At 47.5% G+C, this 19,866-nt stretch overlaps 1 protein-coding gene across 2 annotated transcripts in view; it reads right to left on the bottom strand.

The window, feature by feature from the left end:
• The window catches only part of Phc2 (polyhomeotic homolog 2), a 105,750-nt gene extending 93,364 nt beyond the window's left edge, over positions 1-12,386 (bottom strand). The window contains exon 1 of one of the 2 annotated variants that reach the window (XM_075947106.1): positions 12,290-12,386. The gene's annotated coding sequence lies outside the window, so the exon portion shown is untranslated. The remainder of the gene's footprint in view (positions 1-12,289) is intronic. The other variant, XM_075947108.1, reaches the window with a different exon arrangement.
• Between the last annotated feature and the right edge of the window lie 7,480 nt (positions 12,387-19,866).

Below are 19,866 nucleotides of genomic sequence, written 5' to 3'. Positions count from 1 at the left end.
CAGAAGAAGAGACAGGAACAGTGAAGTTTCAAGGGAGCCAAGGGACTTATTCTTGGCACAAATATACTGAATGATGACAGAAAGCAAGGGCGAGGCAAGTATGGCTGAAACTCAACGCAGCTCCTACTCTGGGCAAACAGGACCTCACAGCTCCAGGTCGGGGTGCTGCTCCCTGGGTATGGCCAGTTTCTTAATTAGGGTTCCTATTGCTGCGACCAAACGCCATGATCAAAACGCAAGCTGGGGAGGAAAGAGTTTATTTGACTTACACTTCTGTTGTGGAATATTAGTTTAAGATGTGTACATTTGTTTATGCTGAGGAATATTTGTTTAATGATGCAAAGATGTGTTGCATTCTTTTATCTTGCATTTGTTTAACTCCATAAAGCTGTGTTACTTTTCCTAATTATTGGTCTAATAAAGAGCAGAAAGGCCAATAGCGAGGCAGGAGAGAGAAATAGGTGGGGCTGGCGGGCAGGGAGAATAAAAGAGGAGGAGAAATCTAGGGAAGACAGAGTAAAGGAGAAGGAGAGGAGGATGCAGGGACCAGCCACGCAGCCACACAGCCAGCCGTGGAGTAAGAAGGAAAGAAAGATATAGAATAAAGAAAGGCAAAAATCCCAGAGGCAAAATGTAGTTAAAGAGAAACAGGGTAATTTAAGTTAGAAAAGCTGGCTAGAAACAAGCCAAGCTAAGGCCAGGAATTCATAAATAAGAATAAGCCTCTCTGTGTTTATTTGGGAGCTGGGTGGTGGACCCCAAAAGAGTTAAAAAAAAAACCCCAACTACACACTTCGGCATTGCTGTTCATCACTGAGGGAAGTCAGGACAGGAACTCACACAGGGCAGGATCCTGAAGGCAGGAGCTTATGCAGAGGCTGTGGGGGGGAGCTGCTTAGTGACTTGCCCACTTTCTTCTAGAACCCAGGACCAGCCGTGTACCATCCAGCATGGCCTAGGCCCTCCCCGTGATCACTAAATGAGAAAATGCCTTACAGCTGGAGCTCATGGATGCCTTTCTTCAATTGAGGCTCCCTCCTCCCTGATGACTCTAACTTGTGTCAAGTTGACACAGAAAACCAGCCAGCACAGCCAGCCTCCAACCATGGCCTGGCACGCCTCCTAAGCCGGGAGGGAATGCAGCCACTATCAGCTCATAGGCTCATTCTGATTTTCAACCTGATTGGATTAAGAACACCTAGTGTGTTCAAGTATAAATTTTCCAGAAGATTATTTGAAGAAAGAACAAGAACAGTTCATGAAAATGGTTTGATTCTAAGCATTTTCTTTAAGGGAAAAATAATCATTGCCACCACGGCTGTGAAAAATTAAACCCTCGCTGCAGAATTTAATAAAAGCCTAATTGCTTTTTTTTCTTGGGGGTGGGGTGGGAGCATATTGCCACAAACCAAGCTGTGACAATAAGTTAACACTTGCATTATTCCTAAGTGACAGCGCCAAGGCCTGGATGATACACTAAACAAAAGCTCTACTACTCAAACCAACACTTTGGAGTTGTTACTAAAACAATGAAAGGAACATCTAGTAGGGGTGCCCATGACCTTGCCATCTGTGAACATGGAAATGTGTTGGGCCAAATTCAAAGTCATTTATATTCATCCTGGATATACGCGGCCCACAGGCTACAGGTTACACACACTGGAGACACAGAGGTTTAGAGAGGTAGAGCGTGCTCAGAGAGGTTTAACTGAGGGGAAAACCCACCCTGAACATGGGTGGCACATCCCACGGGCCTGACCCCAAGTGAAATCTCTCTCATTTTTTCCTCTTTCTTTTCCTTCCTTCCTTTCTTTTTTTCCCTCTTTTAGGTTTTTCAAGACAGGGTTTCTCTGTGTAACAATTCTGGTTATCCTGAAACTTGCTTTGTAGACCAGGCTGGCCTCGAACTCAAAGAGATCTGCCTGCCTCTACTTACAGAGTGCTGGGATTAAAGGTGTGTACCACCACTACCTGGTGAAATCTCCCTATTTTCTATAATACCCTGAACTTGTCTTTGAGAAAGTGATGTAATATTCATACTTTATCTTCCGTAAGTAACTTTTATTTTACTTTAATTTTTATTGGTTTTTCCAGATAGAATTTCTCTGTGTAGTCCTAATATCCTGGAACTCACTCAGTGGACCAAGCTGCTCCAGAATTCACAGAGATCACCTGCCTCTGTCTCCTGAGGGCTGAGATTAAGTAAAGTCTATTTTAAAAGTCTTCCCTTTTACCCGAATTCTCCTTTTCTTTCCCTCTTGCTAACTGGAATGGAAGAACATGGGGAGGGCTCGATTACGGATGAGCATCCTTGGAGTCCAGACTCAACTACGGCTTCAAGGAGGCTCTGTGTCTCTGCATAGCTAAGCCTCCTCAGGTCAAGCAGAACTAAACGGGAGGTCACAGCAGACATCACAAGGGAAGTTCTACGCAGCTCTCACTGTGCGGCAAATGCCTTGGACCATCTCATCTCATTTATTCTTGGAGGTACAGGCTACAGGAATTACCATGACACACAGGAAGACAGCGGCACAGAGTGGGACTGGAGGAAGAATGAGGGTCATAGCTGGAGGACGGATGCAGGCTGGGACGTAAGTGCATAAAAGCACTGAATAATTGTTAAAAATAATATTTTAAATAAGTTCACAGGAACTTTTCACTTCCAGATAGTTCCCCAAAGGAACAGGTGTCCTGTGACAGTCATCATTTGTCCTGAAGGGCTGCCCTGCCCTGGAGAGCTTCCTCCGCAAGGCCCTAGAAAAGCCTCGAGCCTCACTGATCCGTGCTTATGGTTCCTACCTGTCCTTTCCCTGTGAGAAAGGACAGGAATATCATGTCACAGTTTCATTTGTCCTGTGTACATCCTGCGACACTCACACTTCTGTCAGGGAAGTCCCCCCCGCCCCCAACCGTAACCATATTTACACACTCGTTTTCCTCTCTCCCTTTGATTCGCCGAGCGGTATAGAGACAACTGTTTAGTGATTTTGATGAAACTCACAAAGTTGCAGACCTCGATGTCTCCCCCAAAAGATCTGCCAAGCTTTTCTTTTTGAAGCAGAGCTGAGGTTTATTAAAGACATTTTGTATGGATGTTAAAAATGAGTATGCATACACACACACACACACACACACACACACACACATATATATATAGAGAGAGAGAGATTTCATCTAAAAGGCAGTAAGACATACTCAGAAGCATGATGATTGTGGGCATCTATGAAATCACCCTCTTTTTTAGTTTTTTAATGTGTATGTGTGTAGTGGCATTTTATTTGTATTATAATAAATAAAGCCTGCCTGAAGATCAGAGAGTAAAACAGTCCCACTGGTCAGCCTTACAGACCAGGTAATGGTAACACACACCTTTAATCCCAGTAGCCACACTAGTTGTCAAAGAAACTGGGCAGTGCATGTCTTTAATCCCAGCCTTAGAGAGCAATATAAAATGGGAGGAAACAGCTCTCAGACACAGTCTCATTCTGAGATTCCTGGAGGCAGGATCGCCATTTCGGATTGAGGTAGAGGTAAGAGCCAAATGGCTGGCTGTTTTGCTTTTCAGATCTTCATGTTAAATCCTGATATCTACCTCTTAGCTTTTATTAATCATGCTTCCTCTGTGTGTTTGCATGTCTACAAGTGTGCTGGTGGCCATGGTGGCCAGAAGGAAAGCTAGTGTTACGGTTGCTGGAGGAACAAGCACTCTTACCCACTGAGCCATCTCCAACTCCTATAACCCACTGCCTTTACAATAAGTACAGAAACTACTTTTGTTAGAGTTCGGGTGGAAGTTCCACCCCAGCCCCCTCCCCTGGGAGTTGCCTCAGTCCAGACTCCACCCCTGAGAAAGCATGCCAAACAGTGACTCCTCCCCAGAGATGCTCAAGACCACCCTGCAGGGTATTTAAACTGCCCCCCAGGGGACAAACACTGGTTTTCCGGTTCTCCTTTCCCGTCCCCTCTCTGGGGTGCTGGAAGGCCATTGGGAGCGTTTGTATCCATTAAACCTGAGCTTTTTCTAATTCGGTTTGATTTGATCTGATCTGGATTATTGCATTGGCGGAGAAGCTTATCCGGGTGCAGAAACTTTTCAGTTAGGTTCACAGCTATCGTGGCAACTGATTGCCAAAGAACTTGAAGGGGCACCCAGGGTGGTTCCTGAGGTGGCACCTGACAGAACTGATAGTAAGAGGCAAGAAGCTTGGTATCTGAGTAAGAAGGGGTGGAATCAAGAGCCCAGATAACAAGTCGAGGTCCCATGGAATAAGGAAGCAAAACAGAGGTTTTGGATGACAGATATTCAGGACCCGGGTGGCAGGAACAAGGCACGTGCTACCAAGAATAGAGTGTCCTTCATTCACTTGCCAAGTATTTCTTAAATGGCTTGGCTTTGGGAATACAGCAGTAAGCAGGAAACAGACCCTGCCATCAATAGTGAACCAATGGTTACCTTGGTACACGTGGCCATTTATGAGGGCCAGAGCTGGCTCCCAAGTAGGGGTGGCACAGGGACCTCCAGACTACGATGAAGGTTAAGCAGTCCTTACCAGAGCAGGTGAGTCGCCAGGACAGGCACTCTTTGCATGCATACTAATCTCTTTACAGTGTCTCCCTTTAAGACAATGACACATGCACCTACAGAACGGGGAACGAGGAAGAGTGTATTTGTCACAGGACACAGGTCTGGAGACCTTGCTGTTTTCTAGAAGATGGTGAAAGTATTCAGTTCAAGAGCCATTTATTAAGCATCTATTATGTTCAAGGAATAGCATTAGGAATAGAATGGGGGGGATACAGTCCCCAGAAATCACAACATGTGGCAATGAGATGGCAGAGTGGAGAGGATGATGGGAGAGGAAGGTGCTGACACGGGAAAGCAAGCTAGAAAAGGAAGAGAAGTTGGTGGTTATAAGCAGATGCTTGGGAGAGGGGTTCCACAGCAACAGATACTAACGACCTACTGTAGCGAGACAGACTTCACCTACTGTGGTGAGATGGTCACTTGCCCAGAAGGAGCCTTCAGGCAGAACCTGAGCCCTGTCTGGCTTCCTCCACAAGACTGGGAAGACTTGACCAATGGGTGAGTTAGTCTTAAGCTATATCAGGATTTGGTCAAATTATTTTGTTAAATTATTATTAATTTGGGTTAAATTATTACACGGAAGAGTGGGAGGAACAAGAGAGTGGGGGAAATTGCTTTTGAGACAGCAATAACCATGAACACAAAAACTTAACTCCTGTCAGTACCAAGTGACCATGAATGGATGCACAAAGGAGAAAGACCGTGAAGAACGAACTTTGCCCATTTCTACCATCCCTGTGTGTGGATGAGCAGTGCAGACAGCTGGGGGAACTGGCCCATGGCGCAGCCCTCCAGGGAGTCCATGGTTTGAGGGGAAAGAGGAGTACTGTCTGGCTACGAGGCTCCACATTGGGGCAGACAATCTCAGCACACCTGGTCAATTTTTCTTTCAGGAGACTGAAAAAGTCTTCCTGGCCCCCCACGAACAAATAGCTGACCACAGAAAGCGAATAGAAGTGAACTCACATTTAGTTTAGAGTGGGCACAAAGGGCAACCTCAGGACTGCAACTCCATGCAGGAAGCCCCTCAAAATACGATGGGTGGTTTCCCTAATTCCCTGCTGCCCTCTACACCTCCAGCACCCCAAATGTGAGGAACAGATGGAATATGGTTGGGTGCCACAACACAGTAAGGACTTTGGGCCACCAACCCATCTACCCAAAATAAAGGCTACAGAAAAGAAAAAAAGAAAGAGAACGCTCTTCCAGCGTCAGGAGGCATTTTGCTGATGCCTTCGGCCAGAACTGGTTACATAATCCATGTGGCCTATCACAAGATGAACACTCAGGGCCTCTTGTTAAAAATTATAAAGATTTCAAGTGTTGGAGAGATAGCTTAGTAGGCAAACCTGCTTGCTGTGCAAGCATGAAGACCAGAGTTCAAATCTCTACATCCCACATAAAGCTGGATGTGTTAGCACATGACTGTGCTCCCAGAGCTCCTAACCATGGCACGTGGAGACAGGATTCTCAGACGCTCACGTGCCAGTTATTTAAACACAAACAAGGTAGAAGGCAAAAGTCAACACTAGAGGTTGTCCTTTGTCTCCCCCACACAAGCCCTGGCGTGAGCGTGGCCAGCCCCAACAATCAAGAGCCCGTCCCGCTTTCCAGATCAGAACAGCACGGTCATGTGGAATAGCCTGAGTCACAGCCGGCTGTCCCAGAGTCACTGACCCTAGCCCTGACACTCATTTCTTCTAGTATTGTGAGGAATTGAATGGGAAAAAGAACAGAGTTGCAAGAAAAAGAACAGGACACAGCAAGCACTCAATGAATGGTAACTCTGTGGTTACTGTTTAAAACAATGTGCAGGTAACAATTTTAAACTTTCAAGAAGCAAAAGGCTGGGGCTGGAGAGCTGACTCAGATGGTAAGGTGCCTGCCATACAAACATGAGGCCATGAGTTCTATCCAAAAACCCATGGGTGTTTTGTTTGCTTACATATATTTTTTGTTTTGTTTTGAAAATGCCAGCAATGTGTTCTTATAATCTCAGAGCTGGGAAGGTGGAGACAGGTGGATCCCTGGGGCTTGCTGGGATCTAGCCAGCCTTGTCTAAATCAGTGAGCTTCAGGCCACCCTGTCTCAACAGCAAATAATAACAATAAAAATCTCAAGATTGGCCGGGCGGTGGTGGCACACGCCTTTAATCCCAGCACTTGGGAGGCAGAGGCAGGCGGATCTCTGTGAGTTCGAGACCAGCCTGGTCTACAAAAGCTAGTTCCAGGACAGGCTCCAAAACCACAGAGAAACCCTGTCTCGAAAAACCAAAAAAAAACAAAAAAACAAAAAAACAAAAAAAAAAAACCAAAACCTCAAGATTGGTGGCATCTGACGAATGACAGTGGAGCCTGTCCTCTAGCCTCCACCCTCCACATGCAAACACGCATACGCACGCGCGCGCGCGCACACACACAGGCCCACATGCATGGACACACAGAGAAATAAACTGCCACTAAAAGGTATAAAAGAAACAGAACATTTTAGGACAAATTTATGAGGCAGACAGGGAAGGCAAAGTGTTTTGTTAGACTCCAATGGCTTTCTTTTCTTCGGTGGCAAACAGTAAGGATAATCTATGCACTGCTGCCATTTGGAGCCCGTGCCTTGTACTAAGCACCCCTTTTCATCCAGCTCCTCAGTGTTCTTAGGCTCCATCCCCCAGTTAAACTGATGTTACCATCTACAAAGCTTAACTGACCTCCTGTTTATTATCAAATGCACATTCCTCATAATCTCTACAGTTTCACGTTGCGGGCTAATTTCTCCATCTCGGGACTTTTTCTTCACTTGACTTGTGTGATAATAATACCCAAGGCCAACAGCATGTCTGTCTGGCCATGTGTCCATCTGAGACACCACACGTGATTATGGGCAGGATGCCTGCATTACGTAAGTAAGTTGAACAGTGCTTTTGCTTCTCGGATACTACTTGCTCTCTGCCATGCAGACTCCACCCTGCTCCCCAGCTCCCAACAGGAGGCAATCTCTGGGCTTCATCTTCAGATCTCTGCATTGGTATTTTGTGTTGTTACCTAGGGTGAACTCAGCTAACCCCATAGCTTCCATTAGTACATTTTCCATATTAGACTATCTGACCTCTCTCTTTGGAACACCAGTCACCTCCTGCTCCCAAGCACAGGGCTTGTCCCCTGAGAAGTTTGAGTATTGCTTTGAGATACATCAACACTTACCTTTTCTTCTCCCCCAAACCAGTTTTCTGTGTGGTCTATCTTGTTTTAGCTAACTCTCCGCCCAGGGTCAAGACGATATTGATGCCATTTTATCTTGGTCTTTCCTATCCAATCACAGTCTTGCTCATTACTGACTGGACTGGCCTCTCACTTTCAACATGTCACTCAAATTCCTTACCCTGTCCCAGTCACACGGGTTAAATAACTTGCTGGCTGCTCGTCCATTTTCTCCCTACCAAACTCCAGTCTCCACCCTACTGTTGGGAATCTTCTCAAACGTTACTTTCATGATACTACTCTTACCTAATCCAAATCTTCTGCTTCCCAACTGTAGGATAAAACCTTAGCTCTTCAGCTGCCAGCTCCATGCCTCCAATAGCTCCTCTAACCCTACAGTCTGTGTGCTTGAGCTTGCCAGACTAGTTAGCCCTGTTGGCCGACCACTGAAACTCGCAAAATATTCTGGCTTCACATTTTATGAGCACTGTGTTTTCTTTCTGGGAATTCCTTCCAGAAGAACCCACCATGGGTTCATTTTGCTGCTCTCGCTGTTTAATGTTGTTAGTATTATTATTACTATTATTATTGTGTGTGTGTGTGTGTGTGTGTGTGTGTGTGTGTGTGTGAGGGGAGTGAGTCAGACACATGCTGCAGCTTGCATGTAGACATCAGAGGCCAACTGTAGGGAGCTGGCTCTCATCTTCCATCTCAGCGAGGCAGGAGCTCTTATTTCTGCTGCAGTGCCATAAAGCAGGCTGGCCCAATGAGTTTCCAGCTCATTCTCCACACTCCACCTCCCACTTCCCAGTAGAGGAAAAAAGAGGATTTCAAACATATTGTTTCACATCCAGCTTTTTGTTTTGTTTTGTTTTTTTGAGACAGGGTCTCAGCTGTGGAACTATGTAGCCTTGGCTGTCCTGGAAATCACTCTGTAGACCAGGCTGGCCTCAAACTCACAGAGAGCTAGCTGCCTCTGCCTCCGGAGTGCTGGGGTAACAACGTGCCCCACTATTCCTGGTTTGCATTCAGCTTTTAAGTGGGCTCCAGGGATCAGTCTACCAGGCTTGCAAGGCAAGAGTTTTGACCCACTAAGCCATCTCTCTTGATTTGCATCATCCCTGGATTTACATGTTGAGAGAGGAGTTCCTGTAGTCCAAGCTGACCTCAGAGTCACTATGCAGCTGAGGATGACCTTGAACTTCTAATCCTCCTACTTCTGCCTCCCACGTGCTGGGTTGCAGGCAAGTGCCAACATGCCTGACTCTCTCATGGCTCTGAACATCCCTTCCTTGGAAATCACAGTGCCGGGGAATTTTCCTTTCTTAATCAGTGTGATACTTTACACCTCATAGTGGTGCTGATACACACACACACACACACACACACACACACACACACACACACACAGTGGCATTAGTTTACCAGAAACCACATTCCTAGTAATAGTAGAAATAGGATTTGGAGTCTTCTAAGCTGAGAATACCTGAACCCACACCACCTCCCTCATCTCCTGTCTCCCCCAAAGCACAAATGCTGCACAGGGTTGGCACACAAGTAGGTGTTCAGTCACCGTGATGACGGAGAAGCTTGCTTAAAGGCTACTCCTCATGTTCATAGCACTGACAAAATTGCTTGGCCAGAGGATATCCGGGACCACCTCCTTTACTTGGCTTAACCTTTGACATACTTCAAAGACTTGCTCTGATTCATTCTCAGAAGAAATTTGGGGCTGTGTGTGTAGAGATGGTTCAGCGGGTAGAGCAGATGCCATACAATGTGAGGGCTCAAGTGTTAGTAACTCAGCGCTCTTGCAGCGGAGTGGGAAGTGGAACCAGGAGAACCCCCCAAGAAGACTGGCCCTTACGGCGCAGCAGTAGCAAAGAGACCCTGTCTCAAAAGGGTGGAAGGTGAAGATTCACAGTTAAGGTTGTCCTCTGACCGCCATATATGCCATGGCATATGCATGGGTGCACACATACACACATACCACACACACATTTAAACACATACATCACATATACACGTGCATTGTACATGCGTACCCTCTACCACACACACACACACACACACACACACAAGAAATATTGGGTTAAATAAAGTTAAAGGGTCTTTATCTGATTCAAACATATATTGAGTTCTGGGGATGAGATCCATCGTATATTCTGGGCCCATCCTTGCTCTGCTTCCAAATGACCAGGAAGTAAAAACAGGCTGGCTAGCTGACTACAGTTCTGGAAATAGGATCTCAGGTGAAGGGTGGGATTTCTTTGCTCTAATAGTTAAGACCTGGGTTTAAGAAAACTACAAAAGTGAATCATAGGTGGAAATGGGGCTCAGGGGAGGAAAGGATAGTAGTAGGGAAGGAGAAAGAACAGAACGGAGGTGACACAGGAAACAGTCCCGGCAGGAGATGGGCCAGGCCCGCTCTGCACAGCTGTCTGAAGCTGTCAGGCTCACTGCCGTTGTGCATGGCTGGCACCGTAAGCAGCAGGTTCCGGTCTGCTGACGTGATTTACGATCGGCCTGCAACTCGCAGTGTTGCTCAGACTGACCTAGAACTCTGTATGTAGCCCAGGCTGCCTTGGAACTCGAGATCATCCTGCCTCCCTCAGTTTCTCAGGTGCTAGGATTACAGGCCTGTGCAAGCATCCTGGCTACAGTGCTTTCTTAATTCACCCTCTAGCTTCTGACCTTTCTTCTCTGGGCTTCGCAGGTTCGATGCTCACTGTGCTTCCCCGACAGCGACTTTTCTGCATGTGGTTTACATTCGCCCTCTTACAATGCTACCTTGAGTGCCAAGCATTGTGCTCAGGGTTCAGGCTCTCTACCCTAAAGCTGTTGAAAACCGCCCTTTCCTATTTCCATGTATTGAACCTTTTCTCGGAAGCCATGGTGAGAAAGACCAGGAGTGAGGCACGAAAAAGCCAATGAGGGGAATACAGGGGAAAATATCACTGGAAAATTATGATAGGAATGAGACATATAAGCCAGCTTTAAAAAAGTTACACAATAAAGGAAAGGAGACATAATTGTAATATAAAGCCATTTCCCAAATAAAAAGCAGCGGGGAGGGGGCGGCAGTGTGTGGGTGATTCCCATGAGCTACACTTTTCCTTAGTGGTAGCACTCACTGAGCCTTTGGTTTTGGTGCCCTCTCATTTTTGTGATAAACTCCTAGTCACCTTTCAAAACCTTGCTGAAGCATGTCCTCTGGAAAGCCGCCTCTGACCTTAGATACATTTAAACAGATTCTTCCTTCTCATGTTCTCGCTTCCCCACTCTCCTTCAGTTGTCACTTCAGCTAACAATTCTGTCTCTCCCACCACCTCTCTGAGGACAAGGGCTAATTACTCTAGTCCGTGTTGCATCCTCTAGACACAACAGAGTGCCTGGCATATACCAAGTGTTTGTCTGTTCTGCTGATAAATACACCCAGCGCAGCCTGCAAGTATAATTTCCACTTCAGTGGCAAAACTCGGTTTGGTTGCTGGGCTCCTCACGTGGAAGCACGATTCCCCTCGTTGTGAACAAACGATTCGAGACTCATAAAGTAAGCTCCATGCACAACGGAGGCATTAGTCTGTTCTTCATACCCTGGAGACGGGAGCATTTCCCCTCCACATTAAACCTCACGGGGCCGCCTTGATATTAGCAGCCCATCTCCGCGCTAGCATTTCTATTGTGGTGAGGGCTAAATTACACCATGAGCCTAAAGAGGCCACCAGTCTTAGTGAATTGGGGGAGGGGGTAATTAGAAGAGAAACATTTCTGTAGCAGACCTAGGAGCGGGAGATGGAGGAGGAAGTTGATTTAAACCTAGCATTATCAGAAATTCGCTAGAAACTCAAGTCACACAGGAGCTTCCTCTGGACATGACAACAGACCCTGGTGTCCAGCAGAAATCTTTCCCTACGGGTGTCAGGTCAGAAAACAGGGGCAGTGCCTGCCTGGACACCCCTCCTTCTCGTACCTTGGGACCTGCTTTTGCTCTTGTTTTCGCCTTCCAATAACAACCACAGTTTGCTCCCCCACGCACTGTCTCGATCTCGCCTTCGTCCTCCAGCAACCCCAACCAGGCTTAACCAGGGATCAAAAGTGCCAGAAGCTGGGCTGTCAGGCCGCTGCAGAGCAGGCGGCGCAATGGGCAGGCCGGACCCCGGTGTCCCCGCAGTCCCCGCGAGGACACGGGCCGCAGGGGGCGGGCCTCTGCACGTAAGGAGGCCACGCGCCCCCAAGATCGCACGACTGCAGGGACTTCAGAGGCTCTCTCACAGTCTCCCGCGAGCCCCCGACCCGCGAGATCGCCGCGGTCCTTATTGCGGCCGGGTCCGGGTCCGCCGTGAGCCGGTGTCCACGGCGCTGCCCAGCCTTACGCGGCCCGGCCCGCTCGCCGCACCGTGACAGCTGGGTGCCCAAAGGGTTAAGCCCGCCGCGCCGCCCCGGGTGTCCCCCGCGAGCCGCCCCGCCGCCGCCAGCCGGCCCCAGCGCGCACGCGCCCGCCCGTTACCTGCGGTGGCCTCCGCGCTCCTCCTCCACCTGGCCGCGCTCTCCCGGGGCCGCCCCTCAGCCCGCCCCCTCGGCTCTCCGCCGCGCACCCTGCTGGCTGCCCGGCCGCGATCCGCGGAGGAGGGGCCTGGGGGCGATTACCATGTATTAGCATACCGTAGCGCGTCACGTGGCTGGCCCAGCCAATGGTCACTTTGGAAAGGCGGAGATTGAACTGAACACGCCTTGGTGCTGCTCCGGGCCTGAACCGGTGGCCATGGCAACGGAGGGGAAGGCGAAGGAGGGGGGGGAGGCGCTGGAGCTTTGTGGTCCCCTGGGAAGCATCAGGGCTACCTGAGCTCCGCACCGCGACCACCGCGTACAGTTTCCGACTCGGCGTATAGAGGGCACCTCAAATTGGCCTGGCTAGGGAATTACAGATTCCGGAAACGCTCTGAGCACTTAAACCACGTGCCTAACACTTTTCTGCAGATAACTCAGGAAGTACATATCATAAACTTAACTGGATAGTGGGGCAAGCTTATGCTCAGAGAGGCTCGGTCACTGACCCAAAGTCATACAACCACACTACATGGAAAAAGTAGAGACATGAAAACTTCAGTCAGGGCTAGGGGGCTTCTGCGTTCCTCTCCCTTCGCAATTCCAAACAGTCAAGAAAAAGACTGTGTGCAAACAGTCGAGAGAATCTTTGTATATCACCTGTAGAGCACCTTTTCACTGCCTACAATGACCTTTTGAGGCAGAAACCTTATACCCATATTACAGATGAGAGAAACGAAGCTTGGAGATGATGGGATCTGCCCTGGGTCAAAGAACTATTAGAGCCAATAGCTAATTATTCGTATCTATATGTGCTCAAGCTATAGGAAATTTTACACCCATCTGAATCGTGGTATTGCTATAGCCACTTTACAAATCCAGACACTGAAGGGCAAGCAAATTGTTCACATTTATACCTCCAGAACCTCAAACAATAGATTACGAGCCTGGCTTATCTGACTCCAAAGGTATGTTCTAACAGCATCTCATTGCACCAGGCTCACTGAATTTGGATTTAGGCATAAGAACGCCATTCCTAACAGAACTGCCACTCAAGACTGGAATATATTCTGTGACAAGAGGCATGTATTAAGGTCGCAGAAGATAAATATTAGAGTCACCAAGTTGGTAGGGGATCTAGAATCCTGTCTCTCTGCCTTCACCTCTGTGGATCTGATAATTCACCTAAAAGCACCAACATTCCCGTGTGGACTTTTTTTAGCCCAGTGGCTCACTGATTTTAATGTATCATGTATGGATTACTAGATGAGTCCCTATGATTTAAATGAACTATCTATGTGCTTTACGAGATTATTAAAGATCATTTGAAATATATGAACATTTTATCTCACCAAACCGACCTAAAATTCAATTTCCGTGTAAACTGTGAGTATTTGGTGCTTATGGGCACAAACCTAGAGACTAACCTCCTAAGGTTAACATCCTGCTTGGCCACTCATTGGCTGTGTGATCTACAGCAAGCTATGTAACCTGTCTGTGCCTCAGTTTCCTCACTAACGGGATAGGAAAGGTGTGTTTGGAAGCATTAAAGAACTAGTATGTATAAAAGTCATATAATACAGGCCCGGTCCAGTGAGTACGACTTCATCCTTGCTAGCTATGGTCATTGCTATATCTGGCACTGGATCTCCCACAGGATAGACAACCCATGTGTTTGGACCTCTCCTCCCTTCCTGGCACTGGGACCCTGAAGCTGCCTGTCATCCCCTGTGGCACATTAAACAGCCTGTTGTGCTGGTGGAGGCTTGTTATCTCTCCGAATGACATTCTCTCTTCTAGGGACCATAAATAATTCCTGGACTCAAAGGACCTGGTTTCTCTTGCACATCTCCTAGCACCAAATTACCGAAGTGACTCCCCGTCAAAGAGGAGCTCGGCAAGCCGTGCAGCCATAAGTCAGGCTCCTTGAAGCAGTTTTATGAGTGCCTTAATGAGGGAGATGAGCTGTCCTCAGGAACCGGTGCAGTCTTTCCTGGCCACAGGAAATGAGCTCTTTGTGTGCTCAAAGGGTCTCAAAGCCCAGGCACAAGGAGTGTTCAGGAAGTGGGCTAGGGACTAGATGTTGTTGACTCAGACAGCCCCAGGGCTAAACAGCCTCCACCCTGCTATTCTCCCTAGAAGGTCAAATTACTCCTGCACTTATAGCAGCAATAGCGCCAAAGGGGTGGCTTGTGTGGCTGTAGGTGTTAATCCTCGGCCTCCTACTCTGTGCACAAGCTGTCACCCCAACTCCCCAGCCCCTCCTCCCCACAAGACGCCACCATATAGAGCAGCCCTTAATGGCAGTATCCCTGGAGTGGATGGACTGGATATGAACCCTGCTCCCTCCGCATAAGTGGGAAAGTTCCTTAACCTCCTGGCGTCTCATCTTCCTTATCTGTAAAATGGGACAAAGAGCTGCCGCAGGGTCTTGATGGGATCAAATGAGTTACTAAGAGAGGATGCAGGACACCCTCTGGTAAATATTGCTGATGCATTAGATAAGCAAAGGCACTTAAGTCTAGTAAATGTACATTCCATACCTGTACCTGCAGCCTTGAACAGAGTGCCTTAGGCCCTCTCTCCAGCTCTCGGTGCCCTTCTAAGCTGCATTTAGAGGTTGTCCAGGAGAAGAAGACCCTATGCTAGAGAGTTTTGGGTTGTACCCTGGATCCACCGCACTCCTTGCTCTGTGTGTGAACTCGCTATTTTACATATCTGGGCCTGAGTGCCCTTATTTGTGAGGTGAGGTGAGCTCCCCCTGGAGTTGTGAGTATTCAGTTAGACAGGAGTCTGGCAGAAGATGGTGAAGGATTGAATAGGACAGAGGTTCTGTTCAGTCTAAGTCATTCTCCATTTTTACTTAACTCCCCAGTCATGAAAACAACTAAAGACTACAGAGGACTTACCTTGGCCTTCTGAGATATATAGATATACATCACTTTTCTTAATCCTCACACTAGGCCAAGCGTCCAGGCAGAGGCAGTAACTTGTCCAAGATCTCCATGGGAGTCTGTGGCAGAACTAAGGTCCTGCCGGGGCTATCAGATTCCCAAGTTCATGCTAAGAACCCACCATGCTGCTCACAGGCCTCCAACTTCAACCTGGCAGTTAGATATTCTCTCTCTCTGTCTCTCTCTCTCTCTCTCTCTCTCTCTCTGTCTCTCTGTCTCTCTCTCTCTGTCTCTCTCTCTGTCTCTCTCTCTCTCAGTCTCTCTCTCTCTCTGTCTCTCTCTCTGTCTCTCTCTCCTCCTCCTCCTCCTCCTCCACCCATTCGTCCACTCTGTCCAGTGGCCCACCAAAGCTCAGCATAGAAACACTCCCTATACACACAGGTATTTACCGAGTGAGCAGAAAGAAATGAGTGTGACATTTTCATGAACTCAAGTTCCAAGAAGAAGGAAGAAGAAGAGGAAAGAAAAGGAGAAAAGCTACACTTATATTAAAGGGGTCTATAAAGTCAAATGATCAAACTTTGAGATCATGGAGAGTTAACATGTTACAGGCCAGAGTCAAATTATCCTGGGCTATTTTTGGTCACTCAGTCTCTTTGAAAGGCACCCATTGCCTGTGTCTAACCTAACATCCTTGTAATGACCAAACTGTTACAGTGTATCCATTGCCGACCACTAACTTTCCTTAGTCTGAATGCTAAGAGTGTCGTCAGATAGCATCTGAAACCTACAACAGAATTTTCTCACATTTTGCTGTAACCGCCTACCCTCGCCCAACCCTACCCCCAGTGTGTTTGGTACACACTTTGATTTACGACTGTTTTCATTCTGTAACTATTGAAATTTCATGTAACCACTTCCATAGTAGAACATAGTATTTTGGGAAACCCAAATCCATGCTCATGGACCATGGTCCCTTGTGTTTGGTTCCAGAATAAACTCTTATTCCCTTTGAGACGAGATCTGGTTTGAGCCTACCTCCTTGAATAGTGATGGAAATGTTTGCCGTGGGCCGTCCCAGGAAGAAGACACCACATCTGCTGACACACTCTGCTGCTGAACAGCTGTGTGGAGGAAAGGCTCCCCGCTTTCTTGGTGAGGGACTTGGCTTCTAGGTTTCAGGGTCTGCCATGGATCTGACAATGATTCCTCTTCAGCACACATTCTGAGAGATGTCGGGGGGCCTCCTGGAGCCCTTTGGGAATTCTTTTAATAAGCATCAGTAGGGTGATTCCACAGGAGCCTTAACTTCCCACTGTAATGAGATACCGCAGACTGGGTGGGTTAAAGCAATGCAGATGTATTCTCTCACAATCTAGGAGCCCAGAAGCTGAAGCCATGGTGTCTCAGATCTGGATTTTTCAGTGGGACACCTGTCCTGCATATCTTGTCGAGTTTCCTGTGACTGCCAGAAATTCCTGACACTCCTTGGCCTGTGGGTACCTCACTCCAATTTCGGCTTCTCTTTTTTTTTTCATGGCATTCTCTCTGTGTATCTGTGTCCAGGTTTTCCTCCAGCCAACCTTAAAACAGTGCAGCTTTGTTGTAAGTAGATTAACCAAACAAGGTCTCATTCACAGGCACTGAACTATAATCTTGGTTTGGAGTTGCAGTTCAACCCCCTCAAACCCACCCCATCGTATGTTTGGAATAAGTTAGAGAAAAAGGAAAGAAAATGAAGAAAAGGAAGGGATGAGGAGAAAGGTGGTGGAGGTAATGGTGGTCTGTCTTCACGGTGGTAGCATTGAGAAGGAGTGTGACCAGGGTCCCTCAGAAATGGGACCAACCTTTTCCTTCTTGGCCAGTTCCATTCTTTCTTCACAAAGGTCTCCAGACCCACACAGCAGGCACAGGAAGACCACAGAGATTTTTTTTTCTTTTTCTGGCTTTTTGAGACAGAGGGGGTGTGTGTGTGTGTGTGTGTGTGTGTGTGTGTGTGTGTAACCCTGGCCATCCTGGAACTTGCTTTGTAGAGCAGGCTGGCCTCGAACTCACAGATCCCCTGCCTCTGCCTCCTGAGCACTGGGATTAAAAGTGTGCACCGCCTCCCAGCTGAGGTTTGTTTGTTTACTCCACAAACACTCCTCAAACTCTGCACTGGAGCTGAGCATTTAGAGAGGAAACTTAACCCAGGGGAGATGTGGTCCAGGGAGTGATATGAATTGTCTAGAACCACACATTAAATCAGCTAGCTGGCGCACGCCTTTAATCCCAGCACTCGGGAGGTAGAGGCAGGAGGATCTCTGTGAGTTCGAGGCCAGCCTGGTCTATAAGAGCTAGTTCCAGGACAGGCTCTAAAACTACAGCAAAACCCTGTCTTGAAAAAACAAAACAAAAACAAAAGTCAGCTAGAAGCAGAACAAAATATCTCAAACCCTAATTCCAAGCCCCATGGATGCCTACTAGAAAGTCTACCTATCAACCTGGACTCAAATATCTAGTTCTTAGACAAATCAGAGTTATCAAAAACTATGTTGTTTCCCAAGTTCCCCAAGGACTTCGGAGCCATGCACAAAGCTAGAAACATCCCAGCTCTAAGTGTGATCTGCCACCGTTTCTTGGCTTTCACCCAGTTAATCACCTAGTCCTGAAAACACCGTCTCTGGATACAAGGGCTAAATTGGGCACAAGGGAACTTTCTATGGATAGAGACTATAGCTTGTTTATCTTTTTATCTTTTTTTGATCCCAGTGTTAATACAGAAACCATCATGGAATGTACTTTGAAAATGATTTGTTCAGTGGACTGGGGAGACAGCTCAGTGGCTAAAGTGCTTGCTGAGGATCTAAGGCTCTCCAGCATGGCTGTGCATTTGTAACCCAGCACTGGAAGGAGATGGAGACAGGTGGACCCCCTTCCCCCCATTGCCTTGCTGGCCAGTCAACCTGGCTGTAATGAGAAGCTCAGGGTTCACTAAGAGACCCTGTCTCACGGATAAGGTAGAAAAGTGATTGAGAACAACATACTGATACATAACTTCTGACCTTCACATGCGTCTGCACCTGCACACATGTGCACACATACATGCACACCCTCCCCCACACACATGCGAATGAACTCATATGGCTCCAGATAGTGCCAAAAGTTCTCTGGAGGCTTCTGGTCTCTATCCCACAGACAGGAGCAGACTTGGGTTGGCTTGAGTTGCTTGAATTCCATTGTCAGGGCTCTAATAATCTGGATATTCCTCTTGCCGTTTCATCATAAGAAAGGATGGTGTTTTGATACTAATATTCGTGGCCAGTGTGAATATGGCCCTGCCTAGAGCTGTCATGAGATGAGAGATCAGCCTGGAGCAGTGAGGCTGAAAACTAGGCCAGGCAGGGGTCAGAGATGGGGTCAGCCCAGCAGGAGTTGTCAGATGAGAGCAGGGGTGAGAGGGAGGTCAGATGCGAGATCAAAGCCCAGGAACTAAGGCAGGTATGGTCACTGCAACTCTCCTGAGGAGGAGAATTTGTTAGCTGGAGACCCTTGGGAAGACAGATTATCAGGTCCTCTGAGTTAGGCCTTTTGCTCCAAGGTTCCCAGGTCTTTTGTAATTGATCAAGATTTGAGTCCCCTACTTATAAAGGGGACATAGGCAGTCAATGATATTCATCAGGCTTTATGTTCATATAATTACATAAACTTTGGTCTAGCATGCTTGGTCCTTGGATGGTGACCTCATATTGGGAGATCGGGGAAACACCAGGAGGTGGGGCATAGATGGAGGAAGTAGGTCACTGGGGGATGGTTACACCTACTCACTGGCCTCTTCCCCGCTCTGCCATAAAGATGTTCTGTGTCACCGTTAGGCCCCACATCAGTAGAGCCAAGAACCAGAGATCAAACTCATGAGCCAATAAACCTTTCCTCCCTTAAGTTGTTGGGTCAGATGTTTGTCCCGGCAACGTTACACAAATACCCAGGGTCAATAACAATGCTGATGATGTTTGCTATGGCCCTTCTGTTTAGGAAGCTCTAGTAGGGGTTGGGAAGTACAGTTGCTTGTTTACTGATCCAATTGGTCATTCACTCATTCGCTAATTTGTCCACTTCTTTTATAACTAAGTATCCCCGACCCACACAGTCTTGTTAAACACCTACATTTGTCCCCAGTTTACACTGTAGCAGGGAGCCAGTACTGGAAGTGTTGCTCTCTTCTCTGCTTCTTCTCTGTCTTCTCTGACCCCTATTGGATTTAGAGTCGTTGGGCTTTAGCCGTGGTGCCTCTTGGACACAGTGACCTTCACTACACAATTGTTATATTAAAATGAAGAAACCAAGCAAATGAAGGAGTCATTTGCACTTGGTGGTCCATTTTCTTGTTTTGCGACATTGGGCAAGACGCATGGAGAAGGTGCCTCTGTCTACTGCCTGCCTATTACCTCTGGAAGTGGCCCCGCCCTTCTTGTTTCTACAGGGCTGGGAAAGAACAAACAAGCACACCTGTGATTTTGCATTTCATCCCAGACAACAGATGATTGGCCGAGGTTGTTATCTGACCCAAGATGGGCCAATTGTATCCTGTCTCTAGGTCTCTGAGACTTCCAGCCTACTCTGGCTGCTTCTAGAGTGGAGGAGCCGTTGCCAGCAGCCATTTCTC

This window comes from Microtus pennsylvanicus, chromosome 13 (genome assembly GCF_037038515.1).
Source record: "Microtus pennsylvanicus isolate mMicPen1 chromosome 13, mMicPen1.hap1, whole genome shotgun sequence".
In the NCBI taxonomy this organism is placed as follows: domain Eukaryota; kingdom Metazoa; phylum Chordata; class Mammalia; order Rodentia; family Cricetidae; genus Microtus; species Microtus pennsylvanicus.
This window is presented reverse-complemented; position numbering and strand designations above follow the sequence as displayed.